The sequence below is a fragment of the Cetorhinus maximus genome, chromosome 19 (assembly GCF_964194155.1).
Source record: "Cetorhinus maximus chromosome 19, sCetMax3.hap1.1, whole genome shotgun sequence".
NCBI lineage: Eukaryota > Metazoa > Chordata > Chondrichthyes > Lamniformes > Cetorhinidae > Cetorhinus > Cetorhinus maximus.
The window spans coordinates 32,152,862-32,170,321 of record NC_135897.1 but is presented as its reverse complement, the minus strand read 5'-3'; the positions used below and the strand labels follow the sequence as shown (position 1 = coordinate 32,170,321).

The 17,460-nt window shown below is 42.1% G+C and overlaps 1 protein-coding gene across 1 annotated transcript in view; it reads right to left on the bottom strand.

Annotated features, from left to right (window-relative positions):
- nmnat3 (nicotinamide nucleotide adenylyltransferase 3) overlaps nucleotides 1-15,729 on the bottom strand; it is a 115,954-nt gene extending 100,225 nt beyond the window's left edge. Inside the window, exon 1 of the mRNA XM_078563668.1 lies at nucleotides 15,619-15,729. The gene's annotated coding sequence lies outside the window, so the exon portion shown is untranslated. The remainder of the gene's footprint in view (nucleotides 1-15,618) is intronic.
- Nucleotides 15,730-17,460: the final 1,731 nt, after the last annotated feature.

The following is a 17,460-nucleotide window of genomic DNA, read 5'->3' as shown; positions in this document are numbered from 1 at the left end:
GCACGACTACTGACTGAACTGACCAAGTCCCAAAGGAGATAGCTGCTAGACTGGGTCTGCAGCAGGCGTAGTGAAGGAACAAACAAGAGGGAAAAACATACTTGTAAAAACTTGGAATGCAGGGCTAGTTTCTTGTTAGAAACAGTAACTTTATTTACAGACTCCAGATGAGGCTACATGCTTGTTCCCAGACCAAGGCTGAAAAGCTCCGCCCTTAAGATTCCCCATGCTTCGGGCTGATTGGTCTATGCAGTCACGTGGTCCCCATAACAGTAAGAAATGTTTTAACTTACAATTACTACATTCCTCCCCCTTTAATTTTGTTTTACCTTCTTATTTACAAAAACATTTCAATCCGTATTATGTACAATGATATACAGTTCATGCCATTATAAATTTAGTCTTTGAGGTGGTTTTCGGATTCGGGTAGAGCGACGTGACTCTACAACTGGAGGTCCTCCCATTGGATCGACTTTAACAGGAACTACAGCTTCAGGGACATCCCTAGACAATGGCAGTTCAGAATTATTCACTTCAACAGAGACATCTGGTATGTCTATTCTTTGTCGACTTGGCACCTCAGGAGTTGAAGTTTCAACTTCGATTTCAGGTGCATTAACTGCTTGTTGGAGGGTTTCTTGACTTCTGAGATGATCCACTTGTTTCCTAACAATCCTGTTTTCCAATTCTACTTGATAAGATAAAGGCCCTCTTTCAGAGACAATTGTACCAGGGACCCATCTCGGTCCAGTTGCAAAATTTCGTACAAAAACTGCCTCTCCCACAGTAAACTCTTGACTTTTACTGTGAACATCGCAATTCACTCTCTGACTACTCTGGTTTCTCTACACCCTCCCCTCTAAATTAGGGAATACTAGCCTCAATCTTGTATCAAGTCAGCACTTCATTAACAATTCTGAAGGCGTTAAACCAATGGTCGCATGAGGAATTGTGTGAAAACTAAACAGGAATCTTGAAATTTGTGTTTCCAATGTTCCCTCTGATAGTTTCTTCATGTCTGGTTTAAAGGTTTGTACTGCTCATTCTGTTAACCCATTGGACGAAGGATGATACAGTGTTGTTCTGACGTGTTTAATCCCATTTAGGTTCATGAATCTTTGGGATTCAGTACTAGTGAAACGTGTACCATTGTCTGACACAATAACTTCAGGTAAAAAACTCTGGCACAGTTTTTCAATGGTTGCAGATGAAGTAGGTGATCTCACTTCAAACACATCCATCCATTTGGAATGTGCGTCTATAATCACAAGAAACATGGTACCTAGAAATGGACCTACATAGTCTCTGCATAGTCTAACCCAGGGTCAACCAGGTCTTTCCACAGATGCAGTGGAGCTGAAATGGGCAACTTCTGCTGTTGCTGACACTGGAGACAGTGTTTCACCATTTTTCTATATCACTGTCTATGCCTGGCCACCAGGTATAACTTTGTGTGAGCATCTTCATTTTCAAAATACAAGGATGCGCACTATGAAGCTCTGTCTATAATGGTTCTCTTCCTTGCACAGGGATAACGACTTGCTCCCCACAGCAAGATACCATCTTGACAACTCAGTTCAGATTTAGGTACAAAGAATGGTTTTAATTTTTCCAAGACTTGTGCATTGGACCAACCTTGTATTACTTGTTGTGATGAAACTATAATAATTTTCAGTATATTATTGTGGTTTATTATAAATTGGGTTTATAGGTGTGTGTGTAGATGGTTCTGCCTGAGCGATTTAATTAAATTAGAGTCAGATGGGCTGCAAGCTTGAAATTATCAAAAGAAATTAGGGGGTAAAAGGCATTTGAAATGCTAATAAGTAAACATGGATGAGGTCTTAGCATGTCGGGTGTGAAGGAAATTTGCATTTTTAGATAAGTGAAGGGGTTGTTTAGGTTTCAAAAGGATGATAGGATGCTTCCAACCAATAATGGGCTGTAACTTACAACTAGCCCGCAGAAATTAGAAGAAATAAATACCTAATTACCTGGTCTTGAAAACTGCAGTGCTACTTCCGTTCACCAGAACTGTTTGGGGCCTGCATCAAAAGACTCCTCGCAGGCCCCAGCGAAGTGTAGATCCAGTGTATTCAAGGAGGTCAGGCCCCTTTTTTACAGCACTTGCTGCCATAAAGCTGGTCAGTTTAAAGGGCCAGGGAAATTGACAGGCCAGGGGAAGGTTAAGTGTCTAAGGTAAGCGGATGGGATTTGGGGATTGGGAGTATTTGGGGGTGGGGGGGGGTATTGGTCAGAGGTAGGGGGGGTGGTGTAGGTCGGAGGCCCAGGCAGGCGATGGTCAGAGGTCCAGGTTGGGTGGGGGGGGTGGGGGGGGGGGGGGGGGGGGCGATGGGGTTTTCAGGTGTCGGGGGTCGGAGGTTGGGGAGGGTCCAAGGTAAGGGAGGGGTTCAAGGTCAGGGATGGTTGGGGGGTGGGGGGGGGGTGGTCTGAGGTCGGGGGGGGCGTCCGAGGTCAGGGTGCCCAAGGTTGAGGGGCTGAGGGGTCCGAGGTCCAGGTCTGGGGTGGGGGGGGTCATGGGGGGGGTGATCCAAGGTCCAGGAGGTTCATGGGCAGGGGATCTGAGGTCCAGAGGAGATGCGTAGGAATCAGAGTTCCAGGGTTGTCAGAGGCTGGGGGCTGGTGGGTGGTGGAGGGGAGGTGGTGGAGTTGGTGGTGGTGGAGTGGGGGGTGTTATAGGTCAGGGGAGTGGGATTGTTGGAGCTCGGGAGTGGGGTGGGAGGTGTCAGAGCTCAGGAGGATTAGGGGTGTCGGAGGTCGGGGGGGTTCTGAGTTCCGGGGGGTGGGTGGGAGGGGTGGATCTGAGGTCTGGAGGGGTCCAATGTCTGTGGCGGAGGTTGGTTGGGAGCTCGTGGGGGGGTCTCTGAGGTCCGGGGGTGTCGCGAGAGGGGGTCTGAGATCTAGGGGGCTGCAATGTCCGGGACGATCGCGGCAGTGGGTGGTCCAAGGCCCAGAGGGCATGGGTGGGAGTCAGAGGTCCAGGGTTGTCGGAGTTCAGCGGGGGTGGGGTGTGTTGTGGGGGGGTGGGGGGCAGTTCTGTAGGGTAGGTCTGGGTCTTTACAATAGTTACTCAGAAGTTAGAAGAGGTTTTAATTCTTCTAGCTTTTTCTGGGTAACTTTTAGTATAACGCAGGCTGAGCCATCTGAAGTTTGCGATGTAAACCGTATTTTCAGATGGTTCCCAGCACAGCGCAATTGTCCAGAGGAAGTGTGCACTTCTGGGCAATTGCCATGCAAACCCATACCAAGGAACTTCCCAGAGGGATTATCCAGCGCATCTTTGGGGAACCTCCCAAAACCGACCCTGTGGGCGCAGATGTTATGAGCCAAGATAAGCAAGGCCAAGCTGTATGTTTATTTTTCCCAAAAGCTACTGACCATATTGGCTACATGAAAGATTTTTACATTATGGAAAAAGTACATTTCCAAAGACAAATAGAATAATAGAATTTACAGTTTAAAGAGAGAGAAACATATATAAAGAAGGAATGAAGATGATGTTGTGGAATGATATAAGAACTAAAAGGACTGCCTTGGGGAAGCCTCCAACCATGTTTGCAAAAGTCTGTTGTGCCCAGTGACTAAAGTTGGAGAAAAGCCTTTGGAATTCCATTGTTGTGTGGGTGCTGTGGTAAATCTGCTGGCTTGCTATTTAAATTTAGGGCAGGATTTTCCCGTCGGTGAGCGGGGCCCGCTTGCCAACACGTAAAATGATGCGCGGTGACATCGGGCTGAACTCCCGATGTCACCGTACCACATTTAAATTTTCAGGTAGGCGGGGGGCACAGCAAATTCAGCTGTGCACCCGCCGACCTGTCAATGGCCAATTGAGGCCATTGACAGAGTCATTGAAGTAATTGGTTGGCGGGCAGGCCAGGAGCCTTGTTGGGCATTACAAAAAGCGTGAAACTCCATCCACGGGCGGGATGAGGTTTCATGTAGGTTTTTAAAAATTTAATTAAAGTTTTTTTAAAAGTTATGGACATGTCCCAGCTCATGTGACAGTGTCACATGAAAGGACATGTCAGGGATCTCTTTTTTCTATTTTTAATATTTTTTATTGTATTTTATGGTAGAGCCGATCTCCCTGAGGCAGCACTTAGCTTCAGGGATGCGCACGAAAGAGCGCACTCTCAGGTTTAGGGATTTCCCCCACCCTCCGCCCGCACAGGGAGCGCATAGTGCTTCCATACAGACGTCACGCTGGGCGGGCCTGAATTGGGGGGAAAATCCTGCCCTTAAAATCTATTTTGGACTGTTGCCTTAAAGTGGGCATATAGTTGGCAGTCAGTTTAGTTAGGAATTTTGGGATTTGTTATAGTATTAAGTAACTGTAATCTTATATATGTGCTTGAAATCTTTTCTTTCGTTGATAAATGTTTTAATTTAGTTTTTACAATCTCTGTAAGTGTTGGTGGGCTCATTACTTCTGAAGTCAGTGCATTCCCAAATCTTCTCATAATAAATATAAATTGCAAAACTATTGTGATAGCGTGGCCAAGTTTCCCTTGTGGATTTGGTCCGCCTGGCACATATCACCTGCCATTTCATAACATTGTTCATGGACTCTTGCTAAAATCAGATCCCAATTTATCCAATTCTTTATCTGTCTCATGCAGGCTGGTGAGGAGTCCAGGAAATTCAATGCAAATGCTATCTCTTGAGGTACTGGTACGTGTGTAATACTATCTGACAATGGGAGGCATCTGCATTTGCTATATGCACACCCGGACAGTGCATAAAAGTGTACTTGTATGCCGACAAAATTAAAGCCCATCTTTAATGTCTAGCAGAGGCTATTGGTCCGATTGCCTTATCTCCACTAAACAAACCTGACAGTGGTTGTGATCTGACTCTATGGTGAAGTGTCAATATGCAAATATTGATGGAACTTTTGCACTCTAAAAAGAGGGCAAAGACTTCTTTTTTAATTTGCGAGTATCCTTTCTCGGCTGCAGAAAGGGTTCTGGGTACATACCCTATCGGTCTTTCAGATCCATCCTCCGTCTAGTGTGACAATACTGCTCCCACTCTGCAGGGAGGTGCATCACAAGTGAGTATGAATCCCTTAGACGGGTCATAGTGCACTAGCAGACATGATGAGTGTAAAAGTTTCTTGACTCTTGTAAATGCTTCCTCTTGTTGCGCCTTTCCAGGACCATCAGTGGTTCTTCAATAATAAATGTAAAGGGGCTAACACTGTAGATAGATTAGGCAAATAGCGGCCGTAATAGTTTACCATGCCAAAAAAAAGACTTGAGCTCTGTGACGTTGATAGGAGAGGGCACTTCCTTGATTGTCCTGACTTTCTCCTCTAATGGATGCAACCTTTAGGCATCCACTCGATGACCCAGATAAGCAACTTCCTTTGCTTGGAAAGTGCACTTTTTAAAAAAATGAATACCAGCCTCCAAAATTCTCTTCAGAACTCCTTCCAGGTTTTCCACATGTTCTGCTTCTGTGGATCCTGTGATCCAAGACGTCATCCAGGTACACTATAACTCAGGGAAGTCCTTGTAGTAAGATTTCCATGGTTCTTTGGAAAATCACACAGGCAGGTGACACATCGAAGGGTAGGTGTGTATATTGGTACAGGCCCTTGTGCATGTTTATGGTGACATAATTTCTGGATGTGTTGTCCAGCTCGAGCTGCTGATAGGCATGATGTATGTCCAGTTTAGTGTAGGATCTTCCTCCTGAAAGTTTAGCATACAGATCTTCAATCCTTGGGATTGGGTATTTGTCTAAATTCGCAGTCTTGTTTACCGTTAATTTAAAACCCCCACAGATGCAAATGGTTTGGTCCGGTTTCAGCACAAAGACTATGGGTACTGCCCATTCTGAAAATTGGACTGGCTGTATTATTCCTAACTTCTCCAAATGGCATAATTCCACATCTGCCTTTCCTCTTAGAATGTAAGGCACAGATCTTGCCCTAAAAAGCCGGGGTGTTGCTTCAGGGTCCATGTATATTTTAGCTTGTAGACCTTTGATTTTCCCGAACTCATCTTGGAATACTCTGTCATCTTTTTTAGCAACTCTGGAATTCCTTCTGTCCTGACCTGAAAAATTTCTGACCAGCTTAGTTTGATTTCTTTCAACCAATCACGGCCCAGAAGGCTAGGTATTTTTGTGACAGCAATTATCAGCAGTTGAGCTGTCTGTTGCCTCTAGGATATAGGATAGAGTTGACGCCTTTCACCTGTATTGCTTTTCCTGTATATGTTTTTAACTGAGCAGCGGTTTTCACCAAACTCAATGGCTGGGTACCTTCTCTGAGGTATTTAAAGATGTATTCTCCCACCACTGTGGTCGATGCTCCTATGTCAACCTCCATGAGCAGAGGCTTTCCATTTACTTGAAGTATAACAGTGATTGGTTCAGTTTCCCTGGCCTTCAGCTTGTGTAGGGAATAAACGTCAGCCTCAGTAACTCCTGGCTCATCTATATTGTGCACTTCATTTAACTTGACCTGCTGTCTAAAAGGCTGTCTTGATCTAGCCCTGCACTGTTTAACAACATGCCCTTTTTGGTGGCAGTAGTGAAACTCTGCCTCTTTAAATATACAGACTTTGGGTGCATGATTTCCCCCACAACGTTAACACTTTAACTTCTGCGTTACTGGTGAACTGCTTCCAATATGTGGAAAATTGCCCAGTATGTCCTGTACACAAAATGCAGGACAAATCGAACCAGGCCAATTACCGTCCCATCAGCCTACTACTCTCGAGCATCAGTAAAGTGATGAAAGGGGTCATCAACAGTACTATCAAGTGGCACTTGCTTAGCAATAACCTGTTCACTGACACTCAGTTTGGTTTCTGCCAGGGTCACTCAGCTCCTGATTTCATTACGGTCTTGGTTCAAACATGGACAAAAGAGCTGAACTCCAGAGGTGAGGTGAGAGTGACTACCCTTGACATCAAGACAGCATTTGATCGAGTGTGGCATCAAGGAGCCCTAGCAAAACTGAAGTCAATGGGAATCAGCAGGAAAACTCTCCGCTAGTTGGAGCCATATTTAGCACAAAGAAAGGTGATTGTGGTTGTTGGAGTCAATCAGCTCAGTTCCAGGGCATCACTGCAGGAGTTCCTAAGGGTAGTATCCTAGGCCCAACCATCGTCAGCCGCTTCATCAATGACCTTCCTTCTTATCATAAGGTCAGAAGTGGGGATGTTCAATGATGATTGCACAGTATTCAGCACCATTCACAACTCCTCAGATACTGAAGAATTCCATGTCCAAATGCAGCAATACCTGGACAATATCCAGACTTGGGCTGACAATGACAAGTAACATTCGTGCCGCACAAGTGCCAGGCAATGACCATCCCCAACAAGAGAGAATGTAACCATCGCCCCTTGACATTCAATGGTATTACCATCGCTCTATCCCCCACTATCAACATCTTGGGGGTTATCATTGACCAGAAACTGAACTGGACTAGCTATATAAACACTGTGGCTACAAAAGCAGGTCAGACGCTAGGAACCTGTGGTGAGTAACTCACCTCCTGACTCCCCAAAGCCTGTCCACCATCTACAAGGCACAAGTCAGGTGTGTGATGGAATACTCTCAACTTGCCTGGATGAGTGCAACTCCAATAACACTCAAGAAGCTTGACACCATCCAGGACAAAACAGCCCACTTGATTGATGCCCCATCCACAAACATTCACTCCCTCCACCACCAACACACAGTGGCAGATGCATGTACCATCTACAAGATGCACTGCAGGAACTCACCAAGGCTTCTTAAACAACACCTTCCAAACCCATGAGCGCTACCATCTAGAACGACAAGAGCAGCAGATGCATGGGAACACCACCACCTGGGAGTTCCCCTCCAAGCCCCACACCATCCTGACTTGGAAATATATCACCATTCCTTAAGTGTGGCTGGGTCAAAATCCTGGAACTCTCTCCCTAATAGCACTGTGGGTGTACCTGCAAAACATGGATTGCAGCAGTTCAAGAAGACAGCTCACCACCACCTTCTCAAGGGCAATTAGGGATGGGCAATAAATGCTGGCCTAGCCAGCAATGCACCACATCCCATGAGTGAATAAGAAAAAAAGAAGCATTTCAATTTGATCAAACTATATGGCGCTCTCAGTCTGATCCAGGCATGACTGGACCCAATCAAGAACGCAACCTCAGCCTATCTTATTCAAAAGCAAGTTGAAGTTGAAAATCATCTCTGTTTGCTAAACGCAAAAGAAATCTTATAGCGTGCAATCCCCTGGATGGATTATGTCCAAACATTATGGCTTATTGGCTGAGATCCATGCTATCAGCACTGCCAGTTTCATGGATGCTGCTTGTCCAAAGTCTCCCATGTACTTGATACCAGAGGATATCCTGGAAAGAGTATGTTGGGTTTTTTCATGCAACATGAACGTACCACTTGTACAAGTATAAGCAGAAACACCAGCAAATCTCTCCTGTGGACTATTATCACTCAAAAGCAATAAAAAATTTTTGTTCAAGATCATTAGCAACAGTCTAGAGCACCAGGAAAGAACAACTTGAAAGTAACTCAAATGAGAACTTAATTAAAATTAACGTGCCTAACACATGCTTTTGTATAGTCACCACATTACTACAGAAAGATGCATTTATTTTGCTGAGATAGGGTCCCTCCCGAAAGCACTACTTTGAGATTTAACAAAAAGGCTCAAAGCTAACTGTTAAAGTAGGACCAATGCTGTTTCTGAAAAATAACTAGAGGTATAATAAATAATAGCAACCCACAAGAATTCAAAAGTATCATTAGTCAAATACAGAATTTAGTTATTTTCTTTCAATAGAGAAAATAATGTAAAATACTGCTATACCAGCTCGTATTTCCTACACTTCATTTGGAGCATCTGCAGCCACAGCATGAATATCTGGTTTTGCGGGCTAATTGCCCAAGAAGATTATTTATCCTTGGAATTGAACCATCATCATGTGGTGACTAGAAATGTGGTCAAGGACTCATTAGGTCACCACAAATACAGCATAAGAACCAGACTATTGTATTTTCTCAGCTCGGTTGAGACAACTAAAGTCACATTTTAAGCACACTTTTGTAAATCCTCCAAAGAGTTTTAAGAATTCACAATTGGGAACTGTAAGTCCAGGCTCAAGAAAATAACAACACTTTTCCACAAGTCATTCTTGAGGGCAACTTTGCTTTTGGTTCACATACTGAAATATTAATTTTGCAATAATGAAACAATTCATTCATCAGGAATAGCTTTATTTCTGCAGTTTAACCATTGAACTTTTAAATTAAAGAGAGAGAAAACAATTTTTCACACAATGCAATATGTGTTCTATGTATGTAACACAATATATGCTCTTAATATAAGTAAACTAGGCTCAAGTTTACGTGAGGCCTGTCTAAGAAATATTGGTCTAACTGACTCAACGGGAATATCTGAAACATAATGAGCAAAATGCCATATCCTGGTATCTGCTGCACCCTGAGAAAATCTTCCATACTATTAGCAACACAATACAAAGCACTGCTGTCACTGTTTTTCGCTGTGAATATTGTTGGCCCTTAATGCTCTTCAACTTGCTTTTATCTCCGCAGTCCTTCTGTATCCACATATATTTCCTACAATCTTAATAATGTAGGCTGTTAGCTTTTGTTTCATTCAATCAATACATTATTGAATGACAGACTAAAACTGTATCTCCTGACTGGTCTCAAAATCAATGCCTTCTTGCTAATGAACCTACATTCATTAGTAATTTAGATTAACAAGTTTTTAGAGAGAGTTCCTATATTCAAAAGAAAACATTGTTTTGCCAATTCAATAACTATAGAATAATTCAGAGCATAATGGTAATTGTTCAGCTATTACTTCTCTGTATTAGCTTCCAGTTTTAAGCATACAATACTTAATTGATTTTATGTCCTGAATTGAAACACTTTATACATAAAATAAAAGGGTTGGTTCAAATAATTATAATTGGGTAATGACTGCTGGATTGCGCAAATTCTTGCTGAAGCTCTGATTTACTTAATGATGATAGGAAAGCCATTCAAAAAGGGTTAGAAAACAAAAATAAATAGCATATTGTAACTGGCAGCGATTGCACATTCAGTAGATTTGAATAGACTTTGCAGGCAGCATATATCAGCGAGAAAGAAACAACATATGTCTTTCCCCATGTTCATAGCATTTCTCAATGCCAAAATATTTTGTAAAAAAAAACTATGATATTTAAATTGATGTTTAGAGTGATCTTGTGAATTACTTTAAGTGATCATGCATTTTTTTAATGTTGACTTTATAATACAAGACATTGCTACAGGATTTCCTCAGAGTTGTATCCTAGGCCCGACTATCATCAGCTGCTATATCAATGGGTATTCCTCCAACATAAGATCACAAGTGGGGATATTCGCTAATGATTGCAGTGTTCAATATCGTTTGCAACTCCTCAGATACGAAAACAGTCCGTGCCCACATGCAACAAAAGCTGGACAACATTTAGGCTTGGACTGACAAGTGGCAAGTAACATTCACATCACAGAAGTGTCAGGCTTTTACAATCTTCAGGAAAAGAGAATCAAACCAACTGCCCTTGAAGTTCAACAGTGCTATAGTTCAACAGTGCTACCATCACTGAACCTCCCAACATCAACTTTCTGGGGGACACCACTGATCAGAAACTGAACTGGACTGGCCATATAAATACTGTGGTTGCAAGCACAGATCAGAGGCTGGGAATTCTGTGCCAAGTAACTCACTTCCTGACTCCCCAAAGCCTGTCCACCATCTACAAGACGCAATTCAGGAGTGTGATGGAATACTCTCCACTTGCCTGGATGAGTGCAGCTCCTACAACAATCAAGAGGCTTGACACCAACCAGGACAAAGCAACCTGCTCAATCAGCACCCCATCCATCACCTTAAATATTCACTCCCCCACCAAAGGTCAGAGTGGCAGCAGAGTATACCATCTACAAGATACACTGCAACAACTCACCAAGACTCCTTTGGCAGTGCCTTTTCACCTTTCCTCTTCTGGGATAGAGTTTAATGAATGTTGTCAGCTCTCTGATACCTTACCCAATACAGATAATTCAGTCAGAGGGCTTATTACAACATTGAGTAAACCTGTGATCACTCAGTGACCGCTAACATACATTTTCTATCAAGTGGCAATCACAAGTGGACACGCTGACTAATTTTTCTTCGCCCTAGTCTAGGATAATTTGATCTAATTTTAACACCCAAACGCTGGCATGGCTGAGACTAACTAACTGAGAATAGAACACAGGACCCAGAACCTTGCTGTTCTAAATGGCTTACTACCCCAGCAAGTGATGTATTTATCTACTAAGCTATTTTCTGTCTTTTGTCCAAAATAAATCGTGTGCAAAATAAATATATTTCCTACTTTTCCCTATTTGTTTTAACCCAGGATTGAAACAGAGGTCACACAGATTCAGCTTAGAAAATGTCATGTGCAACAGAAGGATGCACCACCAAATGTCACAGATCATTCTGCAACTTATCCTGAATCCAGAATAAAATATTTGATACTGATAGACATCAGTGCACAGCCAAAATATATCAATACTAACCAATGACACATTTTTAAAGAGAGAATAATTTAGGTCAACAGACTCCTGTGCTGAACAAAATGCTAATTTTCCTGATATTGTAGCATTTAATCATTCAAAATCAAAATACTTTGTGGCAGTGATTTTGCTGTGGATGCATTTGTCCAACATGAATCTATTACCAGAAAACAATCTGGTCAGTCATGAAGCACCTGTAAAAATACTCCTTTCAGGTTTCTTCAGTAGATAAAGTCCTAGCGAACTGCTGTAAGCGGTGAATATTTAATTCATCCAACTGCATTATGTGTGGAACCTTTCAGTAGTAGCATAATGAAGATTTAGGAAATCTAACTTTTAAAAACTAGGAAATAGAAGTCTGGATTAAATCTATTATAAAAACATGTTGGTAGAGCCCACAAACTTGAGCAGTTTAGAACCATAGAACCATAGAACTCTACAGCACAGAAAACAGGCCATTCGGCCCTTCTAGTCTGTGCCGAAATATTATTCCGCTAGTCCCATTGACCTGCACCTAGTCCATAACCCTCCAGACCTCTCCCAACCATGTATCTATCTAATTTATTCTTAAAACTTAAGAGTGAGCCCGCATTTACCACATCAGATGGTAGCTCGTTCCACACTCTCACCACTCTCTGAGTGAAGACGTTCCGCCTAATGTTCCCCCTAAACCTTTCCCCTTTCACCCTAAAGCCATGTTCTCTCGTGTTTATTTCTCCTAATCTAAGTGGAAAGAGCCTACTCACATTTACTCTGTCTATACCCCTCACAATTTTGTAAACTTCTATCAAATCTCCCCTCATTCTTCTACACTCCAAAGAATAAAGTCCTAACCTGTTTAATCTTTCACTGTAACTCAACTCCTTAAGACCTGGCAACATCCTAGTAAATCTTCTCTGCACTCTCTCAATCTTACTGATATCCTTTGTTTCAATACACAATGCGAGAAAACACCTTTCAATATCTTTCCCTCTATTGGCATAATTTGAGCTCTGCAGGATGCCTATGAGATCAATGCCCATTGTTCTGGGAGTGAGTCTTTGCCTTAGTGGCAGAATTCCCACCTCTGAATCAGTAATTGATGGACTTGAAACCCTTCACAGACAACCTCAGCGAGTGGAGACTATAGTATGGTCTCTGAAAACAGGGTTGAAGTCCAGCAGTATACTTGTGCTTGGACAAAGTCTCCACTTCCTCACTGGTAGTATTCCTACCTCTGAGTCAGGGGATGCAGCACAGGTTCACCTGAATGATACTGGGGCTAAAAGGGCTTAACTATGAAGACAAGTTGCATAGACTAGGCTTGTATTTCCTGGAATATAGAAAGTTAAAGGATGATCTAATTGAGGTATCAAAGGAGTTAGTTGGGTAGATAGAGAGAAATTATTTCTACTAGTGGGATTGTCCAGAACAAAGTGACATGAAATTAGAGCAAGGCTGTTCAGGGATGATGTCAGAAAGAACTTCTTCACACAAAGAGGAGTGGAAATCTGGAACTCCTAAAAGCTGTTAACTCAACTGAAAATTTCAAAACTGGTGTTGATAGATTTGTGTTAGGCAAGGGTATTAAGGTTTAAAGAACCAAGTTAAGTCAGATTGAAGGGGCTGAATTGAATGGCCCACATTCCAGACAGCACTGGCAAGTGGAGACAGCATCACCAGCTGTGAATATTAGGGTAGCACCCAGCATGGTGCTTATGTTCGCTGGGTTCGGATAGAACACCACCCGTTGTTAGGGTGGGTTAGCCTTTGTTTTTGAATGCCCGCGAGCAGCAAAAGGTAAAAACCATGGGGGAGACAAGGGGAAACCACCTCAGAAGTGCTGTTACAACTTTAACAGGATCATTTTTTAATTGCTTTATGGGACGTGGGCATCACTGGCAGGGTGAGTATTTGTTGCCCCTGAGAATATGGTGGTGAGCTGCCTTCTCAAACCACTGCAGTTCATCCTGCATAGGTACACTAACTGCAGTTAGGAAGGGAGTTCCAGGTTTTTGACCCAGCAACAGTGAAGGAATAGCAATAGACTTACACTGAAATTCAGAAGTTGCAATACTCCTCAATGGGCTCCAGTCGAGCCCACGCTGACAATCCTGCTGGGTCTATTCTTAAAGTGGCAGGGGCCATTAGTGGGAGAAATTGGCCAAAAACCTAGGGCTCATAACACAGGCGTAAGTCAGTAAAGTTAGTGAAAAGTAAATCTGTCAGGCAGGGTAGATGAAATTATCAGCAATAAAATCCAAGGATTCATTGCTATAGACTGTTATTATTGGCAATAAAAATGTTCTTCATGATTCCTCTGCTTTCCCGGCTCCCGTGGCTCCCCTTCTCCCCCCACACACAGGCTCCCTCAATGCCCACGCTTTGCTGCTAACAGGAGAATCCAGGCCATTAACTCTGTTTCTGTCTTCACAAATGCTGACAGACCTGCTTACTATTTCCAGCATTTCTTGTTTTTATTTCAGATTTCCAGAATCCGCAATATTTTCCTTCTATATCTTTGCATCCACACCCATGAACAGCTTTACTTTCACAAGTTCAGGTAGACCCTCATTGATAGTTCAGTGTATGTAGTGATTAAATTTGAGTCTTAGATCTGTGGTTTTGGATCAATGTACAGGCACATTTGGTTATTTCCTTTCAATACCAACAGCATTGAAATGATGAAGTGAGTCAGGACAACCAATCAATGCAAGCATTTTTCCAAAAAAACCATGAATGTATTTTGCAGATTCGGGTAGCTTTCTGGATGGTAACTATTTAGGCATGAATTTGGAATCAACTTGAAGGCGCAAATCATCATTGAGCTTCTTGTTTTGGCTGAATTATTTGTGTACAATGTTGTGTACACACCTCAGGAAAGATAAATTGGCCTTCAACTGGGTACAGCACAGATTTGCCAAAATGATAACAGGACTTAGTGGGTTAAATTATGAGGAAAGGTTACATAAGCTTGGCCTGTATGTTCTTAAAAATAGAAGATGGAGAGGTGATGTTCTGGATGTGTTTAAAATGTTAGAAGGAATCAATAGTGTAGATACAGATATACTATTTCCTCTGGTGGGGGAGATCATGAAGGAGGGAACATAATCTTAAACTTAGAGCTAAGCCAGTCAGGAAGGAAATCAGGAAACAATTATTCACACAAAATCTAATAGAAAGCAAGAAAGGCTCTGGATATGGGAACAATTGGAGCCCTCAAGACTGAGACTGATAGATTTTTGATAGATAAGAGTATAAGAAAAGATTTGGAATAGCTACAGTTGAGGTGCATATCAGCCATAATCTAATTAAATCACAGAGCACTGTGCTCAAGGGACTGAATGGCCTACTCCTATTCCTAATCTTCTTAAAATGTCCTGACACTTGAACACTATGGGGATAACCTGAAGCCAATGGGAAGGAAAATTGGGCAGGGTGTAGAATGGATAGCTGTCCAGCTACTGTCAGTTTTTCACTCCTGCAGAAGTTTTATTTTGTAAAGTTGAATAGTTAAAAGCTTCTTCATCATATTATTCTCATGATTCGCAGTCAGAAGCTGCGCATGTTGTAAGAGCCTAGAACACACAAGGCACTATTTTGCTCACTGACTCACGACCAGAGAAACATCTTTTTCCTATTCACTTGATCAAAAATTTCCTTAATTTTAAAAACTTCTGTTAAATCTCTACTTAGCTTTCTCTACTTCAGGGAAATAGTCTGAGTATCACAAATCTCTCCGCATAACGAAAGGGTCCTATTCTGACATTATTCCGGTGATGTTATGTTGTATGCTTATTCTGACTTTAATATCCTTTGACTACTTGAACCGAAGTCTCTTTGCTTGGCAATTCCCACCACTATGTTTCCATGAAGTGTGTAATCTCAATTCTTCTCCAAGATACATTGCCTTATAGTATTCCACCTTATACAAGTACTAATTTTAAGGGAAAAAAACATTCTGTCCATGGAACCTCAAGTCTGAACTCACAATGACCTCTCACACTCAATTAACAACCTGTGGCCATTTACCTTTGCTCTGATTTCTGAACATGGGACATTTGACGTAAAAATGGTTCAGCCTCTATCTGCACTACATTTCTGTTCATGTAATGAGCAAAATGGCTTCTGCCTGAATTCTTTACTCACCAAGGAATGATATCAGAGGTCACATGGCTATGGCAAGCCACTGTACATAACAGTCAATAGTGCAGAAAGGCATTTCTTCAAGCATCCCACTTTTCATAAAAAGAAAATAAAATACATTGCATGCATTATTATTTGTAGTTCCAAGTTACCCACTTACACAGTCTATAAAGAAAGTCAGCATGTGCAAACAGAAAAGTGTTCATTCTAATCTGTTTCACTTTCATCTGTCTCTGTCACCATATTTTTCATAATATTATAGTGGACTGTTGTAAAGTAGGCCAATGTTTGTGTGTCTATAGCTGATTTAATTGAAGTAGGGTCAGATAGACTGCAAGGTTGAAATTATCAAAAGAGTTAGGTATAAAAAGGGTATTTGAAATGCTAATGAGTGAGCTAGGGTAAAAGTCTCAGCAGATAGGGTGTGAATGAAATTTGCATTTTGAGATAAGTGGAGAGGTATTTGGTTTTCAAAGAAACATGATAAAGTTTTATAACTGACAGGATAAATAGGGCAAGGTTATTGTTTATTTTTCCCAAAAGGAAAAGCCCATATTGACAACATGAAAGATTTTTATAGTCTGAGGAAAGTAAATTTCAAAGACATGTGGCAACAATGGGATTTACAGGTTAAAGGGAAAGAAATATACTTAAACAAGGATGGAAGATTGTATCAGGGGTGACCATGTAAGATCTAAAAGGTACACCATGTGAAACTGACTTGGGGAAACAGCCTCTAGCCACTTTGCAAAAGTCTGCTGTTCCAGTAACCAAAGTTGAGGTAAAAGCCTTTGCAATTCTACTGTCAAGTGGGTGCCTGTGATAACCTTGCTGGACTGCCTATCTAAATTTAAATTCTATTTTGGACTGTTGCCTCAAAGGGGGTGTGTAGTTGGGAGTCAGGTTAATTAGGAATTTTGGAATTTGTCTTAATATTAAATGGTGTAACTGTAATCTTGTGTGTGTTTTAATTATTTTCTTTTGTTAATAAATGTTTTAATTATTAAAACCTCTAAAGGTGTTAGCGGACTCATTACTTCTGAATTCGGTGCACCAATCTTCTCGTAATAAATACAAATTGCAAACTGTTGTGATCATGTGATCAAGTTTCCCTTGTGGATTTGGTCAGCCTGGCAAATACCACCTGCCACATCATAACAGTCTCCACACATACATTGAATACATAATCTTTAAAGTGTTCAAATCTTCTAATGGTGCACATGCAGTTTGTTGTTCGTTGTTCGTCTGGTGTCTGCTGGCTCCGAGTGCGACGTTGCTTCTCCGGGGTATGTTGTTGCTGTGACGAATGTTGCTGCTGACCCGTTGCATTTTTTGGGGAGCAGTTGACCTCTGGGACTGATGGTCATTCCATTTCTTGTTCAGTTGGCAAAATCAACTCTTCCTCATCAGCTGTCTGCTGTGAAGGAGCAGCTTCTCTGGTTGCACATGTGTCTGCAGTTGTGATGATATGTCTGGTTGTTCACTTTCACCATGTACAATGGAGGTGTCAGCTGTGGCTCAGTTCATAGCACCCTTGCCTTTGAATCAGAGGGTTGTGGGTTCATGTCCCACTCCCGGAAACCAAGAACTGTGATTGTACTCGGAAGAGTTGCAATCTGTGACTGTTGGTAACTCGAAAAGAGGTTCACCATGTACGATCAAGGTGGAAACTGCTTTACACAATTTCCAAGTTGCCAAGTTGGGCTGACTTTTGTGTTCAATGTTGGC